Source organism: Rhinolophus sinicus, linkage group LG01 (genome assembly GCF_036562045.2).
Source record: "Rhinolophus sinicus isolate RSC01 linkage group LG01, ASM3656204v1, whole genome shotgun sequence".
NCBI classification, from domain to species: domain Eukaryota; kingdom Metazoa; phylum Chordata; class Mammalia; order Chiroptera; family Rhinolophidae; genus Rhinolophus; species Rhinolophus sinicus.
This window is the reverse complement of record NC_133751.1, coordinates 200,570,221-200,590,981: the sequence shown is the minus strand read 5'-3', so window position 1 is coordinate 200,590,981 and position 20,761 is coordinate 200,570,221. Positions and strand designations below refer to the sequence as shown.

The 20,761-nt window shown below is 38.3% G+C and overlaps 1 long non-coding RNA gene across 1 annotated transcript in view; it reads right to left on the bottom strand.

Moving 5' to 3' along the window:
• The window catches only part of LOC141567474 (uncharacterized), a 260,349-nt gene extending 259,732 nt beyond the window's left edge, over nt 1-617 (bottom strand). Inside the window, exon 1 of the long non-coding RNA XR_012490114.1 lies at nt 320-617. This is a non-coding gene — a long non-coding RNA (uncharacterized LOC141567474). The remainder of the gene's footprint in view (nt 1-319) is intronic.
• Between the last annotated feature and the right edge of the window lie 20,144 nt (nt 618-20,761).

The following is a 20,761-nucleotide window of genomic DNA, read 5'->3' as shown; positions in this document are numbered from 1 at the left end:
TCCTAAACAAAATATTAGCACATCAAATCAAACAATGTATAAAAAAATATAATACCCACAACCAAATGACGTATAATTTAGGAATGCAAAAAGAGTTTAATTTTAGCAAATTAAAAATTCCATTCACCACATTGACAAATCAAAAGAGAAAATCTCTACTCACACATCAAAAACAGAAAAAGCATTTGATAAAGGCCAACATAAACACATGAAAAAAAAAACCCTTTGTAAATTAAGGGTAAAAGCGAATTTCATTTGATAAAGGGTATCTACACATAGCATAGCGGCATCCTAATTAAGGAACCATTAGAAGACTTACCTTTAAAGTCCATGCTATGAAGACGTCTTGAATCAAGGATTTTGTGCACCAGAGGTAAAGCAAAAACGGCTCACCAACAAGCTTGTCTGGTGCTGGGAACTCAGAAAACCTGATATTTGGTACCCTTGAAAGCCAGTGCAAGGACCAGAAATTAGAAACATCTGATACCAATGTGTCACAAAAGCAAATATCTTATTTTCAGTTTGGTAAAAACCTCCACGTTGTAGCTCTTTTCTCTAAAGTAATAATATCTCTTTCTGTCTTCACTCAGTGTTATACTCTGATTTACATGCCTTTCTGGTGCATTACCACGTCTAATTTCAAAGAAGATTAATGTTGAAGCAGAGGAATGAGGTTTATATGTCAAACTTTCCTTACATTTCCCTGAAGACCACTCCAAAGGAGAAAGAAATGGGGTAGAAGATAGGAAGGAAGGGGGGCCATTTAATACATTATTATCTAAAGAAAACAAGTGTGGGTTGGGGAGTATTGCTCAATCATGGTTGAGTGAGTGAAAGATTCACCAGTTATCTGTTCTCTTTCAATGGTCCACCCACCCTATCCTTCTCCTTTTCCACTTGACCTTGGAAATACTAAATCCTACTGATTTGCAGTCTGAAAGGCCTGGCATCCAGCTCTGGCTCTGTTAGCAATTGTGGGACTCCCGACACTTACTCAATGTGTTAGTTTCTGGTGGCTGCTGTAACAAATTACCACAAACTGGTGGACTTAAAACAACTGAAATTTGTTCTCTCACCATTCTGAAGGTCAGAAGTTCCAAATCAAGGTCTCAGCATGGCCATGGTCATTCTGGAGGCTCTAGGGGAGAATCTGTTCCTTAACTCTTCCAGCTTCTGGCAGCTGCCAGCACTGCCAGATTCGTGGCTGCATCACTTCCAGGTCAGCATCTTCAGATCTCTCTCTGGTCACTCCTCACATTGCATTCATTCTCCTCTGTGGATGGTCAGATCTCACTGCGCCTTTCCTATGCAGACACATATGATTACATAGAGGGCCAACCAGCATAACCTCCCCATCTTGAATTAAGATACTTGATTTAATTGTATCTGCAAAGACTTTACCGTAACATTTACAGGTTTCAGGGATTACGATCTGATTTCTTTAGGCACCACCCACCATTCAGCCCACAGAACTTAATCCCTCCAATTTTCAGTTTTCTTAGCTGCCAAACAAAGATAAGAATACCCAACCCATAGGATGTGGTGTTCTGAAGGTTAAATAAGAAGCATATAAACATGAACTAATACAAACACAATCTCAGCCTGCTCAGTAAATCGCGCTTCATTTACAGGAGACCATAATTTATCTCCATAAAGCTTTGTGACCTATGAACATTTCTTAACTCGGAATCTCCTAAATCCTTACAGATATAACTAATGTTACATTCCATTTAATTTTGTCTCCCTCCATAGCCTCTCACCTTTTTCCTGGATGTTTTGCTTGTCTGTGTCCAGAATTCTTAGCTAACTATAAAGTAATATATTACACATTATCCTTGTCAGAAGGAGTTCTTGCCTGGAAGAGGAGACAGATATATATGAGATGATGGACATTGTATTTTTTTAATGAATCAGATGTGTTGGGAGAACAGAGAAGATGGTTACTAATTCTGCCTGGGTTTTGCCACAGGAGATGGCTACTGAGTCAGACCTGCCCACTGGCCACAAGCGCCCACATGTCCTTTAAGCCAAGCTTTGTCCATCTTTGCTAGATTCACTGTGATAAGGGAAATCTCAATCATGTTGACATTATCTCATAAAAATGTCATCTGGGCACCAAAAGTAAAAGTAACTGAATCCAGTGTCTTTCAGATATGTTTGATTGCTTCCCCATTAACTTTCTCTTATTTTGTTTTCCACAGATCACTTCTCCTGAGATGCTAGTTTCTCTGCTCAGGACAAGAGTGGCAGACAAGGATTCTTGCACTTTGGGATGAGAGCTGACACAGCCTGACCAGACATGAGCTGGAAAAATGACAGAGTGTCTACCAGGAGACAACGATTTGCTGCTTGTTTTGACTTGATTGAAGATAACCTAAAATGCGTCCATGTGAAGAACACATGCATCCATAGGTTCAATGGGTCTGATAGTAGATGACTGCTCAAACTACCAGCAGGGCCATCAACATCAGCATTTGAGCACTGAATCCATCATCTTTTTTCTTGTAGAAGCATTTCCCACGCTGTGCTCCGTGCTGCTAGGATAAGAAAATGCAGTAAACTCTGGATTATTTGATAGCTGCCCAATGTACTTCTTTCTTCTTGCATTCACACTGCCCCCCTGACCTCCACTTTACCATCAAAGTTCCTGAAATAATGGTCAAAACCCTGTGCCTCAGACACCTATTTGCATTGTAAGATTTTGCATTCGGAGTTATCAGTACACTTATCACACCTGTACTGATATTACCAAGCTGAAATCAATGGATGAAAATCACCACATGTAATGACCTTTCACAAATCCTTCATCTTTGGTATTAATCTGTCTGTCACGTTCTGTACAGTTTCTAACCCCTATCTGTCCCCTCACGTTCCTTCCTCCTCACCTGTGTGTTCCATGTCCACCTCCTGCACGGTTCCAATTCTATTCTTTACTTTTTCACTTTTTTTTATATAGTTTTATTCCTCCTTTTGGAACATTATGTTGTAATTTATTACTCAATTCTTATATCTTTTTCTACTCTACCCTTCACATCTACTCTGGTTTCAACAACCATGGCCATTTTGGTTTGAGGCTTACATCTTTCAGCCACTGCAGTCCTTTGGTGAATGGGGAGGCTGATGAAAGGAGAGACAGAGACGTTTTCCTGCCCTGATTTTTTTCTCACATCCAGACGCCCTCTGCACATCTCTGCTTGTGTGTCCTATTGCGATCTTCAACTCAACATGCTTAAAAAAGTCCATGATCTTGACGTTCAAACCCATCCTTTCTCTTCTCCATGTCTATTAATGACACAGTTCATAAGTCTTTCAATCCCTCTGGTTTAAAAGCTCTCATTCATCTGTAATTTTCCTTCCACTTCCAATCAATCATAAAAATCTACAAAATCTGTCTCCACATGGCCATTCACCAAATGACTAAATTTACTCTCCCAGCCTTCTTTTCTATCACTTAAAGATAAAAGCTAACATTTATCTCAAGTCTTATAATGTCAGAGAGTATACATTACTTGATTTACTGATTTTAAAAAGGAGGATGATGTTTCCATTATTCCCACTTATCAAATGTACTTTGGAAAGGTTAAGTAACTTGCCAAATGCCACACCTGTAGTAAGTGACGTGAGGAGGAGGTTCCAGGTCATCTCCTGCCAAATATCCTGTTTTGTTTTTGTTTTACAATATAAAATGATGTTTTCTAGCTGTTGTCTTACTCCTTGTATCCCCTTACAAATATTCTGACAAATATACACCCTAGTAAAAGCAAATATCTTTAGCTTCTTTTGGAATCATTCCCATGTTCAATCATTTCCACCCCAAATGTTCTCCACCCCAGATCCCAGGTGGATTGACAAGTGTTCCATGCAGCCCTTTCTCACCAGAAGAACTGCTTCCTGTTGAACTTCTATTGCTCTGTGTTTACACTGCTTTTCAGGCATATAAGACACAAGACACGTGTCAGAGTTATTTGAGTACTTAACTCATTCCTTTTATAGTGTTCAGATTCAATTCCCGTATCTCTTCCTTTCCCACAGAAAAGAAATAACTGTCTATCTTGGAGCCTTGGCTACAGGAGGGACATCATAATTCTTTGCAGAGTGAATCCTTCATTACTTGATGGAATTTTGAGTTTTTCATTCGAATAGTTTGAACGTTTAAATCTTTCATGAAATATTTTAGACAAGCAAAATGTGTACGATGATATGGTCCATACCCGTCAACGCACTCGCTAGCTTAGAAAATAAACATTACTGATTAGAGTTTCTTGTGCATCTCTCGCTATCTACCTACCGACTCCTCTATTCTGATTTTGATGTGTCTCAGTCTTATTCGTTCGGTTTTTTCCTACTTACATACGAGTCCTCAAAATTACAAATACACTCCCTAGTAAAGGCGAATTAATTCACAGGAAGCAGAAGAAACGGATGATACATTCCTTCAAGGCTCACTGACTCCCTTAGATCTGCACTTGGATTTCCCTCAGGACATGCTGGACTCTTTTCAGTTGAAACATAAGGCTAATATTTATTTTTAGTCTAGAAAAACATATATGGTCAGCATCTCAGTTCCCTCGAGAAAAAACAGGAAAATTTCTGTGGCACCAGCTGTTTCTTTGCCTGAGAAGGCTACTTAGTTAGATCCCTTTGTTTCTGTTCTTCACTAATATATTTGTATCCAGAAATGAAGTATCTGTTATAATATCTTCCTTGATGAGAAACTAGACATGCTATATAATAAGACTTCTTCAAACTGTCTTTCTTATACTCTCAGGATATTGTTTTAAAGTATCAGGACAATTTTCATGGAATTTAAGACACACTTTACAAAACTAACTATGATAATATTAAGGGATTTTGTGGCATGTAAAATGTAATGGAAGCATTTTAGATTTTGATATTTTATTTGTGTATTATTTTTATCTATTCCCCTTTAATTTAAAATATTTATGTTCATTCAAATAAATATTTTTAAAAGAATAATAATAAAATTAATATCCATGAATTTGCCACTCAACTTAAGAACTCAATTGTTACTAATATATCAATCTGTCATAGTTTCCATATACTGTCCTTTGTTCTCATTACTCCTTGAGTTTCCCATTAATGTGTTTTTATTCTTATAGTTTAATCATATTTGTACATATTCCAAAACACTATATTGTGAATTTTTGCTTGTTTTGAGTTTTATAGAAATGTTGTCACACTGTAGGAAGTCTGCTACAACTTTTTTTGTTACCAAATGTTAAGTACTGATGCATGCAGCTATAGTTCAATTTTCATTACTCTAGAATATTCCTTTTTGTGACATAAGAATTTATTGATTTAGTCTCCTATATTTTGCAGTAATTTCCATTTCTTGATGTAATTGGAATCTATTGAATCTTGGATCTATTGATTCATTCTCCTGTCCACATGTTTTGCTTTTCATTTTTTGATGCTACAACTAATACTTCTATAAAAATTCTTACACATGTCTCCAGGTGCACATGTGGAAATGTTTTTCTACTATTAAGAGTTACTTGTCTTTTCTTAATGATTTTTAGGAGTTCATTACCTATTTTTAGTTGTATGTCTTAATTGTTTTATATACTATACGTCGCATCTCCCAATTTGTGGATTGTCTTTTCACCTTCTTTATAATGTCCTTTAATGAATGAAATTTCTTAATTTTAATATAACCAAACTTATCAAATTATGATTTCATGCCCCATAATAAATATTTTCCTATATTTTCTTCTAAGAATGTTTAACTTTGCCTTTTATTTCTAAGTATTTATTACATCCAGAATTATTATTGTCTGTGGTGTGAGTAGGAATGTAATGTCTTATTTTCAAGTTTCAGGGTTCCCAGCAGAATTTCTTGACTTGATATTTCCCCATTATTTTCTAGTGCCACCTAAGTTATGTATATATATCAACTTTACATAAATATTGCTTCTTAGCTTCAAACTTAAATGTTCAATTTTTTGCTATAGGCTATATATAGGTGCCCTGCTGCTACCTCAAACAGATGTTCAGGCTTTAACCAGAGTTTTTGTGTTATTTCTCCTTCAGGCTTAACTAAAATACTTTTTCAACTAAGCAAACTACCAGTGGAAGTATTATTCTTTACTCCTCTTAATTTAAAAATGTTAGCCATATTCAGTTAATTTTTGTATTTTTATGGCATTGCAAAACCATCCTTCTTTGTATTCTTTTTGAAATTGTCCCCTTTGAATTCCTTCTCCTTACTATGATTATTGCCACGTCTTAATATCTGTGCTACTCAAAAATGCAGAGAATTAGGGGAATCAAGCAGATGGAGATCAAAATATCAGTTGCTACAAGAAGTCTGCTTTTAATATGGCCGAGTAAGTTCTTATCAGACTGACCAACCCACGTAACAACCACAAACTCTGGAAAAAAAATACAAACAAACAAACAAAAAAGCTATGTGAAGGCATTAGAGAGTGCACAAAAGTAGGCAAATTCCAGAGGCAATACCAAATGGATACTAGAATATTTAGGAAAAGTGAATGCCAGCCGAAAGGTAAAATTATGGGTAAATACAAAAGACTATATATTCCTTTCAATTTTTTTTTAAAGCACATGACTCTTTAAAAACAAAAATTATAATATTGTTATGTAGAGTTTACATTATATGCATTTTAATGCATATGACAAATACAGCAAAAGGATATGGGACTTTCTACATTTAACAGGAACTGGTATAATATTAAGTCTAAGTAGGTTCTTAAAAAGAAAGAATTAAATATCAAAAATAATGCAAAAGAGTATAACTGAATGGCAAATAAATAGATTACTGTAGAATTCTAAAATTATTCAAGTAAAAAAGGAAAATCAGTAAAAGAAAAGATAATCAAGCAAAGGGGGAGAAACAAAACAATTAATAAAATAGTAGACCTATCCAACCATGCCAAAAATTACATCCATTGCAGTGGTCCAAGGACTATGACTAAAAGGCAGGAATTGCCATAAGAAAATGCTGCCTATAAAAATGCACTTTAATCACATGTAGTTGAAGAGTAAATGGATGACAAAGGATGTAGCATGCAAACAGCCTAAGAAGGTTTGTATTGGCCACATGTATAGCAGATAGAACAGATTTAAAGAAAAAGAGTATTTCCAGAGATAAAGAGGGACATTTGACAATGATAAAACATGCCTAATTCTTCATAAACATGTAATAATCTTAAATATATGCAAATCTAGTAAGAGTGTTCCGAAAGAGTATGAAGGAAAAACTGACAGAATTCTACAGAGAAATAGCCAATTTTATAAGAGATTTTAACTCCCCTATTTGCAACTGACAGAACAAATAGATACTATCAGGGGAAAATAGGTAATCTAGAAAATGCTCTCAACTACCTTACTGCTGATATTTATAAAACATTACACCAAAAATTGCAGAATACACAATTTTAAGCGTGTTTGGTAAGTTCACCAAAACAGACCATATGCTGAACCATAAAACATGCTTCGTGAATTTAGAATAACTGAAATCACATAATCTCTTACCAAGATGGAATTGAATTAGAAATACATAACAATAATATATATATAGGAAAACAGAATATTTTTAAGTTAACCAATATAAATGGGTCATAAAAGAAATCACAAAGTAGGAAATATTTCTAATTAAATTATAGTGTACATACATTTTAACATTTGTGGGATGTACCTAGCTACATAGAGGGAGATGTACAGCTTTATATGCTTTTATTTGGAAAAAGGAAAAGAAAATCATTGACCAAAGATTCAACTTTAAAAGACCAACAAAAGAATTACAAGTAAACTAAAAGTAAGGAAATAATAATAATAGCAAAAAAAAAAAAAATCAGTGAAATATAAAAAAAGATGAATAATTGACAAAGTAATCAAAGTATAACAAAATGGTGTTTCTATATAAAAATCTAGAAAACTGGTCAATCCCAACCAGACTGACTAAGAAAAAAAGAGAAATAATACAAACTAATAGTGTCAAGAATGAAAGCAGGCTGTGCCCCCTGCAACTAAGATTGAGCTGAGCTGCTGCTGAGCTCCCGGATGGCTCAGTTGGTTGGAGTGCATCCTCTCAACCACAAAGTTGCCGGTTCGACTCCTCAACTCCCACATGGGATGGTGGGCTGCGCTCCCTGCAACTAGCAACGGCAACTGGACCTGGAGCTGAGCTGCACCCTCCACAACTAAGATTGAAAGGACAACAACTTGACTTGGAAAAGTCCCAGAAGTACACACTGTTTCCCAATAAAGTCCTGTTCCCCTTCCCCAAAAAAATAATAAAAAAAAAAAAAATGATGGATCAATTGGAGATATAGATACATGATAGTTATATGTTAAAACATGTTTAGCAAAATGTTAGTGGCATATGGGCATTGACTACAAAAAACATTATGTTTATCGTTGGAAATTTTTATAATAAAATGTTGAAACAGTAAAATTAGAAATGAGACAGAGATCTAAAATATGAAATTAATTATAATAATGATCATTTCACAATATATACTGTTAAGTCACTATTTTGTACACATGGGACTAAAATATGGTTCTATAGCAATTATAACTCAATAAAACCTGAATTATAATAAATCAGCTGGCACAGACATTGGAGAACAAGACTTCAGTGAGTTTTGCCAAGTGGGATTGCTAATAGTAAATCTAGATTTAGACATTACTTCCAGCAATCAAATTTCTCAGGACCACCAGAGACTTCTTCCTGGGCAGAGTTTACTGTAAGGATGGGAGATAGCCAGGCATTTCCTAAATAAAAAGAGAACACGCGAGCTGAGTTGCACATTCACTATTTTTTAACCTAAATTGAGAGCCTTCTCCCCTGGGGAGGGTGCAGTGAGGGGATGAAAAGAGACCAAGAGGTGCTCAAATTAATCTTCCTCCAGATCAAAGGAAATAGCAGGAGTGAGGGTTTTGTAGAAACATTGAAGGCTTTAGGTTCCTGAAGGGGACCCTTACCATCTTAAGGAAATCGAAGCTTCCAATGATTGGCTTCATACTGCATTGATGAGTGGCTTGTGTCCACCCCAAATTAATCATGAATTTTGAATAGGTAGTAGGACATTTTGAAAAAGATCAAATAGGCAATTATGCAATATAGAATTTAATTTAGATATTCAGTGAATACTATATGGATTGGAAAGCCATGAGAGTAAATTTCTGATAACAGAATAATTATCCCCAAATTAAGTCTTAAGGGATGCTCCCCATGAGGTGGTAGAAGATACGAAAGGATTCCAGAAAAAGGAGAATCAAAACAGCAGAATGTCAAACTAGAAAAGGAAGGAAAGATTTAGAATCAAATATTAAGAGAGCGAAAGAGAAAAAGGGTAAAAAAAAAAAAAAAAAAAAGCATTGCTGACTCAGGTGACTAAGTAGTCCTTGGTTTCTTAGAGGATAGAGAGTAAAAAAGGTGACTGGCAGTGTCTTAGTCCCTTAGGGCTGTTATAACAAAATATTACGTACTGTATGGCTTATAAATAACAGAAATTTAATTCTCACAGTTCGGAGGCAGGAAGTCCAAGATGAAGGTGTCAGCATGTCTGGATGAGGGCCCTCTTCCTGTTTCACAGCCAACACCTTCCAGCTGTGTAGAAGGAGCTAGGGGACTCTCTGGACCTTCTCTTTAGAAGGACTAATCCCAATCATGAGGGTTCCACTCTCATGTCGTAAGCACCTCCCAAAGGCCCTACCTGTTAATAATATACTACTAATCTCCACCTAGCTTTGGGGTTTAAGATTTCAATATATGAATTTTGGAGGGACACAGTCAGATCATAGCAGGTACAGGGGACATGGGAGAGGCAGATGTTGGTTGCCTGGAGGTTTCGCCTCAAAAAGATGGCTAGTCACCCAAATCCCTAATTCTATCTATCATCCAACAGCCTCCTACTGAATAGTGGGGAAACACAGCTTTTACAAGGAAAATAACCCCCTGTCACCATGAAAAAGTGTCCTATTTATTAATGTTGTACCCAGGGCACCTTACAGTATGCAGCCTCCACAAAGCAATCCTTTTGTGAATGGAAATCTCAGGGACTCACATGTGACTCATTAGACTGCACAGGCCCAGAAACGGGGGAGACGTGTCCCTTACTGCTTCAGTAAGTTGTGTTCAAAGGGAGAGCAGCCTACGCTTAATCTGTTTGCTGCGGCTGCCAAAACATATTACAACATATAAAGGAGACAGTCAGTGGAATTCTAAGTGAATCCCTTTCTTGGAAAATGACATCTCAGCACAGTCTGCCAAAAGAGCTGCAGAGATACTAAGTCACGCCAAGGAAGGAAGGCTGAAGAACACAGGGACCATCTTTCCTGTTTTGTGTGAGACTGGAGGGTTTCAGCAGTCAAGCGGTTAACCTGAATTTATGTGGGGATTTGTAATCAGTACCACCATGCCTAAACCATGAAAATGTAGACCTTCAGGCAGAGATATACATATACATGCTTTGAGGGAGGGATAAAGACTATGTTAATAAAGAACAAAAGCCAAAGAGGAATTACAGAAAATAGAATCCAGCAAGCCTTTATTGGAAGGTTTGCATAAGCAATCCTCGTGTGATAGAGGAGACGTGGTCTTGCCTTCTAGTCAGTTCTCATGCAATCGTGATGTTGGGGCCCCAACATAGCTCTCACCCTCTTCAGTAAGGACTTGTTTAATTGAGTAGATAATTCCTGACACTGGAAGTGGATGGAGGAGAAAAGCCTCCTGAGGAGAAAAACCTGTGAAAAAAAAAGAATGAAAGCAGGATTGGGCAGGGGGAGCCATCCCATTGTGACACAGACTGACGGAGCGTCTGCCTCCCAAAGGGGACGCTCCAGAGCAAAGCTTGCCCATTAGACATGACCTGCCTTAGGCAGAAATGATTAGGCCCTTGCTCAGTCAGGGTCTAGAGGCAGCCCTGAGCATGGCCTGGGGCTGTGCTAAAGGGACAGAGCTGGAGGTCATTAGCTAGTGACAGTTCTCCCAAGGAGGCAGTCCCGAAGGGGGATCTGAGGGGCATATCTCTGTGCATGCGTAATCCCACAACACAAATAAGAACCCTCAGCCTCAGCTCCTGTAGCAGCTAATGAGACAGAGTAGGTTCCCTTAGGGCCGACTTAGCAGTTCACCCCAGAGACAAAAGGAGAGTCTGACTGGTCCTCAGGAATCATAAATGAACATGAACTAGAAGACTCTGGCAGATCGTCACAGGCAGAGCCCTGGTCTACCACCACCAAGAAGGTCGCTGTGCCAACAGATGGTCACTGAGCATCCGCCAAGTGGAGAAGGAGTAGACCCGCTAAGTCTTCACTCTGAGCATAGCTGGGCTCTGTGGATTCAAGGACAGGAGTTCTAAGGACTGTGGGCTTCCGTTAGTGAAACGTGTCTGACTCACTCTTGTCCACTTGTGTGAGCAATCTTCTCCGTGCCTCTTCTCAGTAGGTGAAGCTATAAATATAATGTTGCTTCTGAAATCTGCAGAGTTCTGGTAACTCTGGGGGAGCAAAGGATGCCAGTCCCCAACACTGAAAGAGTTCCCCTACCCCTCCTCAGGTCAGACTTCCAGGAGCAGTCACCACAGGGGAACCTGAGCGCCATAAAGGAACCAGTTGTGTGAGCTCTGGAAGCAACAGTTTCCATAGGACACACATTATCTAGTGTACAGAATGCCCACAGATTAGTTGCCTTTTAATACCTCCTATGTTTAAACAAATTCTTACTTAGTTCCACTTATACTAGAAAAGTGTGATGATAAGAATGCAAGGTACATTCCACCATTAGTACATCCACCATTGATCTATAATATCCAACAATATTTAAGACTAATACTATCTAAAGATGGGACTGATAGAAAATCAGACAAAGGGGGTGTTTCAGGTTAAGATAACTAAAATAGTACAGTTACATTTTATCGCCAACCATAAGTAGGCAGATTCTTTATTCAACCCTAAGTAGGCAGATTCTTGCCCTTTATATTTATTTTTAGAATTATCAGGGAAGACAAATAGACACTGACTACCATGCCTGTTCTATAGACTTTGGAAAATAACCAGCAAAAAAAAAACCCACCCAGGTTCCAACAGCCAGGGCGACATTATGAAAGGTAAACATTTTTCTATTTCACACCCTTCACAAGGCTTTCTTATCCCGATGATGGACCCCTGTTCTCAGAAACAACTTCTGCACCGTTTGGGTCACAACAAAATCTGCTCCCTCCTACACCTGTATCTTTTCTCACCTTCTCCTAGTTCTTTCTCCTTCTCATCCTCTTTCTTCCTGCTTTTCTCCTATGTCTCGTCTGTTTCCTTCTCTGTCACTGAGTGCCTTCTACAGACATCATGTGACATGTTTAATCCTCACGGGCAAGTTGGAATGCAGGGATAGGATCCTCATTTCAGAGATGAAGAAAGTGAGGCTCAGCGTCACAGAGGTGTGCCCACGTTCTTTCCCCCACATCATCTCCCTCTGTTTTATTTGCCTTTCTTATGTATCTCCATTTTAAAAGTAGAGCCAAAAGTAAATTTTAAAGTGTCAGGCAATTTATTTAAGTATCTTCCTGACATATTCTTTTTAACTGATGATGGACATTAGTGACGTGACTGGTAAGTATTTAAAAAAGCAAAATTAAAGGAGGAAGAAGTAGAAGAAAGAGGATGCATTGGTCTGAAATGAAGGATGTACTCAAGGTAATTAAAAGCTGGCAGATGCATATTGCTATATGAAAGAAACCAGTCTGGAAAGGCTATATATCATATGATTCCTACTCTATGATATTCTGGGGAAACGAAAAACTCTAGAGAGAGTAAAAACGATTGGTGGTTTCCAGAGGTTGGGGTGGGAGGATGAATAGATGGAACACAGGGATTTTAGGACAATGAAACTATTCTGTATGACACTCTAATGGTGAACGCATGACTATGCATTTGGCAAAACCCATAGAACTGTACAAAACAGAGTGAACCCTAATGCGAACGACGGACTTCAGTTAATAATGATGGACCAATACTGATTCATCAACTGTAATAAATGTGCTACACCAATATTAGAGGTTAATAACACAGGATATTGGTGGGGGGGGGGAGGTAGGGTATGGGAACCCTGTACTTTCTGCCCAATTTTTCTGTAAACCTAAAACTTCTCTAGAAAATAAAATCTATTAATTAAAAAAAAAAAAATAGCTGGTACAGCAGGAGGGTTGACCAACGTTCAGATGTCAAAAGATATTCCAATAGTAGGACCTACTTTAAAGTTGTGAGATAGGTTGCCTGCTAAATATCTGTGTCCCAGTAAATAACACCATGTGGCTTTAAATTATGAACAAAGAACAAAGAGAAACAATTCTAATATAAATTTCCATTTTTCTCTATTCGGCTCAGACAACATGCTTGTGCCTTTAAGTTGGGGACAGATGGCTCACTGACAGGCGGTGGGTATTCATATGTGCAGGACTGCATCTCATTACACTGTAACAAGAAGATCATAATGGAGACAATCAAAACCAAGTCTGGCTAATCATCTGTAAGAGGCACTGATTTTTTTTTTTTTTTTTTTTAACTCAAGGCAGAGACATTTTCATGCAATCTGAGAAATGTGATAACGAATGTAACTTTCATTACCTTTATTTCCTCTGTCCTTTGAAAATTTAAGTAAACCAATTCCATTTAAAAACAAATTTCCAATTAAATTACAGTTTTCTTATTATTGTGTGTTCCCTCAATATAGCATAGGCGAGACCATCTTCTTATCGTTATGATCTTGCTGGAAGTCCTTTAAAATGTCTGTTATAAACCATGTTCTATCCCTTAAAATTCACACAATCAATCAAGAAAAGAGAGAGAGCATAATCCACCCATCTCACCATCAATATACTTACCAAATTTCAATATATAGCGGACTACACAGGTCTTTATTTCAGCTTAGAAGGTAAAGTACATGGTATTGATACAGGATAGTTAGCATGTCCCTAGGTAGACAGGGAGGTCCCTGGTGAAATAAACCAAGACAGTCATATCCTAAAACTCCAGGTTTTGAAATCACTCCTTCGCTCCAGGACATAATGTAACAAGGCCTTGAGATTAATCATAAAATTCCTTTTGGCCTGACAAACAGAGCTCATCTGATAGGTAAAAGTGGGTTGGTTACTTTGCTAATTCCTTCAGGATGGGCAAGCAGAACAAACTGGGTAGACGACTTTCATTAGAAGATTCCAGTTCCCTTCTTCAAATAAGTTCCCTCTTCAAAGAGCTCCCCTTCCCCAAGCAGGGAAGGGAAGGTAGAATAGTAAGAGCTTTTGCCTTAGTCACGGGGCACCCCCCCCATTCAGGACCCCCTCCTGCTCGGGAGCTCTGACTCTTTGCTATCAATAAACTATCCTCTTTTTAAAACTCTTTGCCTCTCCTGGGTCCGTGTTTCCATTCTTCAGTCTCACGAGACGCCATCCCGGCCCACACCCAGAAACTGCAGGCAGATCCAACATCACCTGCATCATTTGGGGAATCACAGGAAAATATTCCTCCATCAGTATGAACCAGACTTACTTAAAAATGCATTGAAAATACTAGCAATCTCATATGTTTGTGGAACTCATTTAATTAAGAATATGCATCCATGCAAGATTGTCTGGGCGATAGAAGTAGTGAAATGTTTTTTGTTGCTGTTGTTGTTCTTTCAAACATTTTAACAACTTTAAAAGTCCAGGTCTATTTTGAAATGATTACTCCGTGGTCTGTAAGCAACCTGGGACAGGTGGGATTTCAAGAAACTCATCCATAACAGGGAACAAGCTTAGAAACCTGAAAATGCTAACACTCCATGGGCTGTAAATATTTGTGAAAGAAATGAAGTCAATACACCACAAGCAAGGTAAAGGGATAATGAATGTTTCTCCATGTAATTGAGGGCTCCAACAGGGTACCAGGGGCTGATGGAATGAGGGAGGCTGGATGGACATTAAAAATCAGAAAAAAATTGTTGAGCATTTGTTGTATGATTATGTGTTGCGGTAGGTGGGTTTAAGATGGGGTTAGTTTGTATAAGAAGACAGACTAATCTGAAAACATCTCTTGAGACACATTTACAGAAATGGAGGTAAAGTGACACAAGCCTTATTTCCAATACATCACTGAAAGGCCAAGACAGAAGGGAAACCCCAGAAGTTAACCACAGAAAAAAAAATCTGTGAGTAGAGGTACAGCTTTCCTGGAGGGGTGTCAGGGAGTGACATGGCCACAGTAGGGGACTGGGCTATCATTTCTTTGTGGAACCAAGAATAGAGGCCTTCAGACTGCACAAAGCCCGTCGTGATTACGAAACATCTGTACCCTCAAGGAAAATAATCCACCTAAAGAAGTTATTCGCCCACCCACATGAGCCGGCAAGAAGCCTTTGTCTAGCCTTCGCTGGCTTTAGGGGAAAAACTGCTTCTTAACCCCAGTCCCATCCATTAAGATGGTTTACAGTAGGAAAGTAGACATATCTGTAATCCAAGAACACAGAATATGAGAAATTTACATAAACCAGGTTTGCGAGGCCCGAGGAGATACTACTAGACATTTGGCAAAAGGCAAAACTGCCTTGGATCCCTGCCATCTGAGATAGAGCTCTGCCTAAGTTAGAGTCACAATTGAAAATTATAAAATATGCAAGAGAACAAGCCTCCAGAAGCAAGAGACAGCACATGCACACAAGTAGGAGTAGAATCCCCGAGTTTATGAGATTTAATCATCCAATAGGAGCTACAAAATGTACAGATTAAAAATGATTCAAGGTATTTATAATGTAAGTAAATGGTGCTATGAAAAACGACCAGATTTAAAGAGAAAGAGAGAGAGAGAGAGAGAGAGAGAGAGAGAGAGAGAGAGAGAGCCTATATATAAAAAGAAAGCATCATTGTTCAAATTTAAATCTCAACAAGTGGGTAAAATTGTAGATTAGATACACCTGAAGAAAGACTTGGTTAGAAGAAAGATTAATCTAGACAGCAGTTCTCAGCCTTGGGTGCTTATTAGAATCTCCTGGAACTTGATTACCATTTCAGTTTAGTTCTATATTTTTTGAGTGCCTTTTCTGTGCCAGACACTGGATAAAAAGATCAACGAGACACAAAAACTAAGAATTTCAAGTTGCATCTTTAAGCACAGCTACCACAAAATCCAAACCAACTAATGTGTTGCTTTTAGTCAGAAATTAGATAGCAGCTGCAATTTAGTTGTAACTTGGAGAAAATAGCATTGCAGTAAAGGCATAGTCAGAAATCTGAAGGCATTGGGGCATGTGTGTGGAAAGTACTGTGTTTTCCCTAATGTACTCACCCTGTTCTGCTGTATTGAACCTCGTTGGGCTACAACCCTCCAGAGTCTTTGCTCCCTCCGCTGTTGAGATCCTAGCAGCAACTGAGTTCCCACTGCAACTGTGGTCAGCTGTCCCGTGTTTTCACAAGTGAGTTTTTTTGGGGGTCTCCTCTTCCCTGGGGGAAACTTACCCCGGGATGCCACTGGGAAAGCAGGGAATGATCTCCCCATGAACACCGATGGAGGGAAAAGGTGGGGTAGTGGTTGGTGTTAGAGTCTGAACCGGAGCCTTGCAGGAAATCCGTGGAAAGGTGGGTGAGCTGCAGTGATAATAATTCTCTCGCTTGAGAATGTGTCATCCTCTGCTTTAGGCCATCACCTGAGAGTTTGGGATCACTGGAAACATCTCACACTATGCATGCAATGACACCAGTAATACTTCACCAGCCCAACCTTAAAAATAAATTAAAATTGAACAAATTAACAAGCTTTTTTCTCTTGCCAGATCCTTTCCTCACAAAATGTAATTCATAGCACCTATTTTTTTTAAAATAAGCATTGTATTTGATCATTAAACTTTTTCATTAATCCTCTAAAATTCTTGAAATGTTGAAAAATCCCATTTCAATTGTTTCCTAGAATGAATTTCACTGTAAAGTATAACATGTTAACTGTCTTTAAAGAGTCAGACAGTGATATGAGTACCTTCTAATTCACTAATTTGGTATAGTTTATATTGATGAACTAATTCACATTAATGATGATGTGACAAGGACATCTCATTAGGTCTCCGGCTACAAAAACCCTAATTTCTATGATAGTCTGCATTATACTGCCACCTAGTGGCTTATTTTATTACGGTACTCTAGCTGGAACAGTCTGCCATTGTCAGCATTGTTATTTTAAAAAATCCAGATATTAGTACCTGCTCACTAGTATGCAGCACTGTTCATCTATCTTGACAAACAATTCACGAAGTTATTTTTTAAAATCACAATAAAATAGAAAATCCCAATAATTTCATTGACCTCATTGGGTTTTCACTATTTAATAAAATCAAACAATATTTTACAACATTTTGATAAAAATGCATAGAATCTGAAAGATAGAGGTTTCCCTATAAATCATTTTTTTAAATTTGTCATTCTAGATATGAGACAACTTAGGCCCAGAAAGGAAAACATATTATAAGCATTCGTTACGGGTCTCATAACTAGTTGGTAAATTCAGATTAAAACCTCAGGAATTGTGGCTCACAACTAGAGATTTCTCTGTAATTTGGCTTTCTTCATTAATAAAAACGTCTCACTAATTTATTGGAAAGAGCATTAGGAAGTCATGGAGATAATTAGCTGGATGAGAGAAGCTCAATCATCATTTTATGGAATAAAATTAAATGTCCCACGAGACAATACTATGGGTATAAAGTGAGATTCACTGTATGGAAAGCAAAAGAAAGTCTTAGGGGACATAAACTCAGAATAGAGCTTCAGCTCAAAGTGAAGTTCATTAGTTATATGTCATATTTCTAATATTTTTTAAGACAAAATATCATGTTTATTCTATTTTTTTCAGTTATGTGAAAGAAAAATATTCTGTAAGCCTCAGGAATTATATGAGAAAAATAGAGCAAGGCTGAATTATCTTTGGTGTTAATATCTCCTTCTACAATGAAAGAAAGGGAAAGAGACTGCTAAGAACAGTTTTTACTTCCTTTTTCACCCAAATTTTTGTATCCATTTCTACACAACAATTTCTCAACATAAAAACCTGTCACCATTTCTTGAGGTTTTTAAAAATTATTTACAGTGCTAAATCATGTGTGAAATTGACAACTCAAAGTCATATTTAAAAAAAAAAGATCTGAGTAGTCCTTTTACTAGAATAACTGAAGAAATATTACTGAAGTTATTACTTTACTTTCCTTTAACCTGTTCAGAAAATTCCAAATTCAAACACGAGGATTTTAAAAAAATAATCATATATTCAATTGAATGGGAATGATCTTATTTTAAAAAGTCTAAATATGTGCTTTTAGAAAGAGGAAGTCTCCCTGCTGCTTATATATAATAACTAAGTTAGAAGTGAACAAATGGACTAACACCAGGCTACTTCAGTGCAGTCCTGACTATAAAACCAAGAGTTATTTAAAAAAAAAGATGCTGTGCGGTAGAAAGAAGCCACCTGAAGGTAAAGGCGAAGGAAGCTTCCCTTGGGACTGACGCCAGCAGCAACACCTGGGCGCTGGTAAGAAAGGTGTATGAGCAGGACCCACCATAAATGTCCTAGGTCAGAAGTTTGCTTCACATCAGTAGGATTTGGGGCTTTTACATTCTCTAGACTAGATCAAAAATGTAATTTTTGAAGTTTTTGTCAGCTCTAGAGAAGCCACTTCTCCCTCAGTGGCTCTCCTCAGCCTCTCATTTCAGAATGCCCTTCCTCTTCCCAAGACATAATAATAACCTACCCTTGAATCAGGAGTGATCAGGAGAGATGTGTGTGGCTGGTATTTAGACTCATGATACAAAGATATCTCTTCCTTTCCTTTCTCTAAATGAAAAGGCTTTATTTTTCTCAATAGGACTTATTACTACGTGACTGACATACTATGTCCTATTAGTTAATTTTCCCATGATCCATCTCTTCACCTACCCCCTAAGTTGCCAGATAAAATACAGACATCTGATTAAATTTGAATTTCAGATAACTTATGAACAAAAACTTTTTAGTTTATAGATATTCCATGCAACGTTTGGGACATACCTATAGTAAAAATATTGTAGATTAGTGTAAATATATTCCATGCAGTATTTGACATATACTAAATAACATTTTTTGTATGACCCAAATATTGGATGAGACATAGTTATACTAAACACTTAGTCATTGATTATCTGAAATGCAAATCTAACTAGGCATTTGCTTTGCCCTCAACCCACTCTGCGTCCTACACTCCCCCAGTACCTACAATGGATATTTCAGGAGGAAATGTGTTTTCCCTTTTTTTGTTACTGTTGCTTTGCATTTCTTCTCCCCCCCGCCCCTTACAGTCTAGAAAAGTGCATGTCACGCAATAAGAATTTGACAGATATTTGGAATAGACACACTTAGGTCTCCTGCCAAAATGGTGGATTTGCTCTCCAATCAAAGTCTATTCTCACAAAGCTAGAGAAGGGCAGAGATTCAGATGAGAAGTTACTGGACACACAAGCATCCACTCCACCTCCCTCAGGCAATTAGTCCTCTCCATTGCCCCCCCAAACCCCTTGGAATGATGGACTACAAACTAGGAGAATGTTTGCCTCCAAAGGCCACCTATTTCTAACTGGTGAAAGTGAAATCCTTACAATGGGATGGCCCCAAAGAGTGCCCCACAACCACCCATGAGCTGCAGCAGTTCTGTGCTGCTCTGGACTGTGCCTGAGCCACCTCACGAGAGGGTGGACTTCTTTCTGTCCCCACCATACTTCGTCAGCCAGAGGAGCTGGTCCTCTCCTTGGAACCTGAGCTCAAGGCCCAAACAGCCCCCTGGCTGAGGGGTCCAGTTGCCCCACAGGGAAGATGAAACACCTGTGGCACAGGCCTGTACCTCTGCCACAGAATTATTGGAACATGCATTTTAAGATTTTAAAACCAGTCTTGGAAACATACTGGTATAGATGAGGATGGAAATCAACTATAAGAAGAAACATTATCAAGTCATTCAAAAGAATGCAGTGGAACCAGCAGGTATTCAGGGTATGCAAAGTCTAGAACACAGAAAGTGTCCCAAATGAGTACAGTTGGCAAACAAATGACTCAGCGGAACACTCTCAGGGTCCCCTTTTCCTTTGAAACAAAATGGCACTCTTTATGCTGGCATACAGGTGGCATTATCAGGTCTCTTCTACACTTCTGGCCTTGGCTCTCACCACTGCCATTTCTATTTTCTGCTTCAGCAAAATCAAATCAAACGTGCGATGGTTCAACGAGGACGCCATGCCTCTTCCTTCTTCCCCTCCTTGGATCACGGGGTCTCTACTGTCCAGCCATCCTTCCTTCATTCCTAAAGCAATCCCACTCCCCTGCTCTCCCCAGACAACTCCGGCTTGCTCCCCACTTTTGGGAGTACAGTGCAGGGGTTAAGGTCCACCACTTAGAAGCTGGGCGAACTTGGACAAAACACTGAACCTCTGTGGGCCTCTCGTTCTCTATCTGAAAAATGGGGATAACAAGAGTGTCCAGAGCATGGGGCTTTTGTGAAGGTTACAAATGACGCGTAGAAAAAGCACGCTTACACAGTGCCTGGTATATTCTAAGATCTAAACAAAAGTAGCAGTTAATTATTTTAAATGTGGCTAACATTTTTCTAAAGCATGCAACCACTCATTCAGAGAAGCTGGGCTCTGGGACTATTCTGTGATCTGACACAAATGTAGCCATAAAGCACAGCCTCCCCATTAAGGTGACCAGTCAGTTGCAGATACAGGGAGGGCCTGAA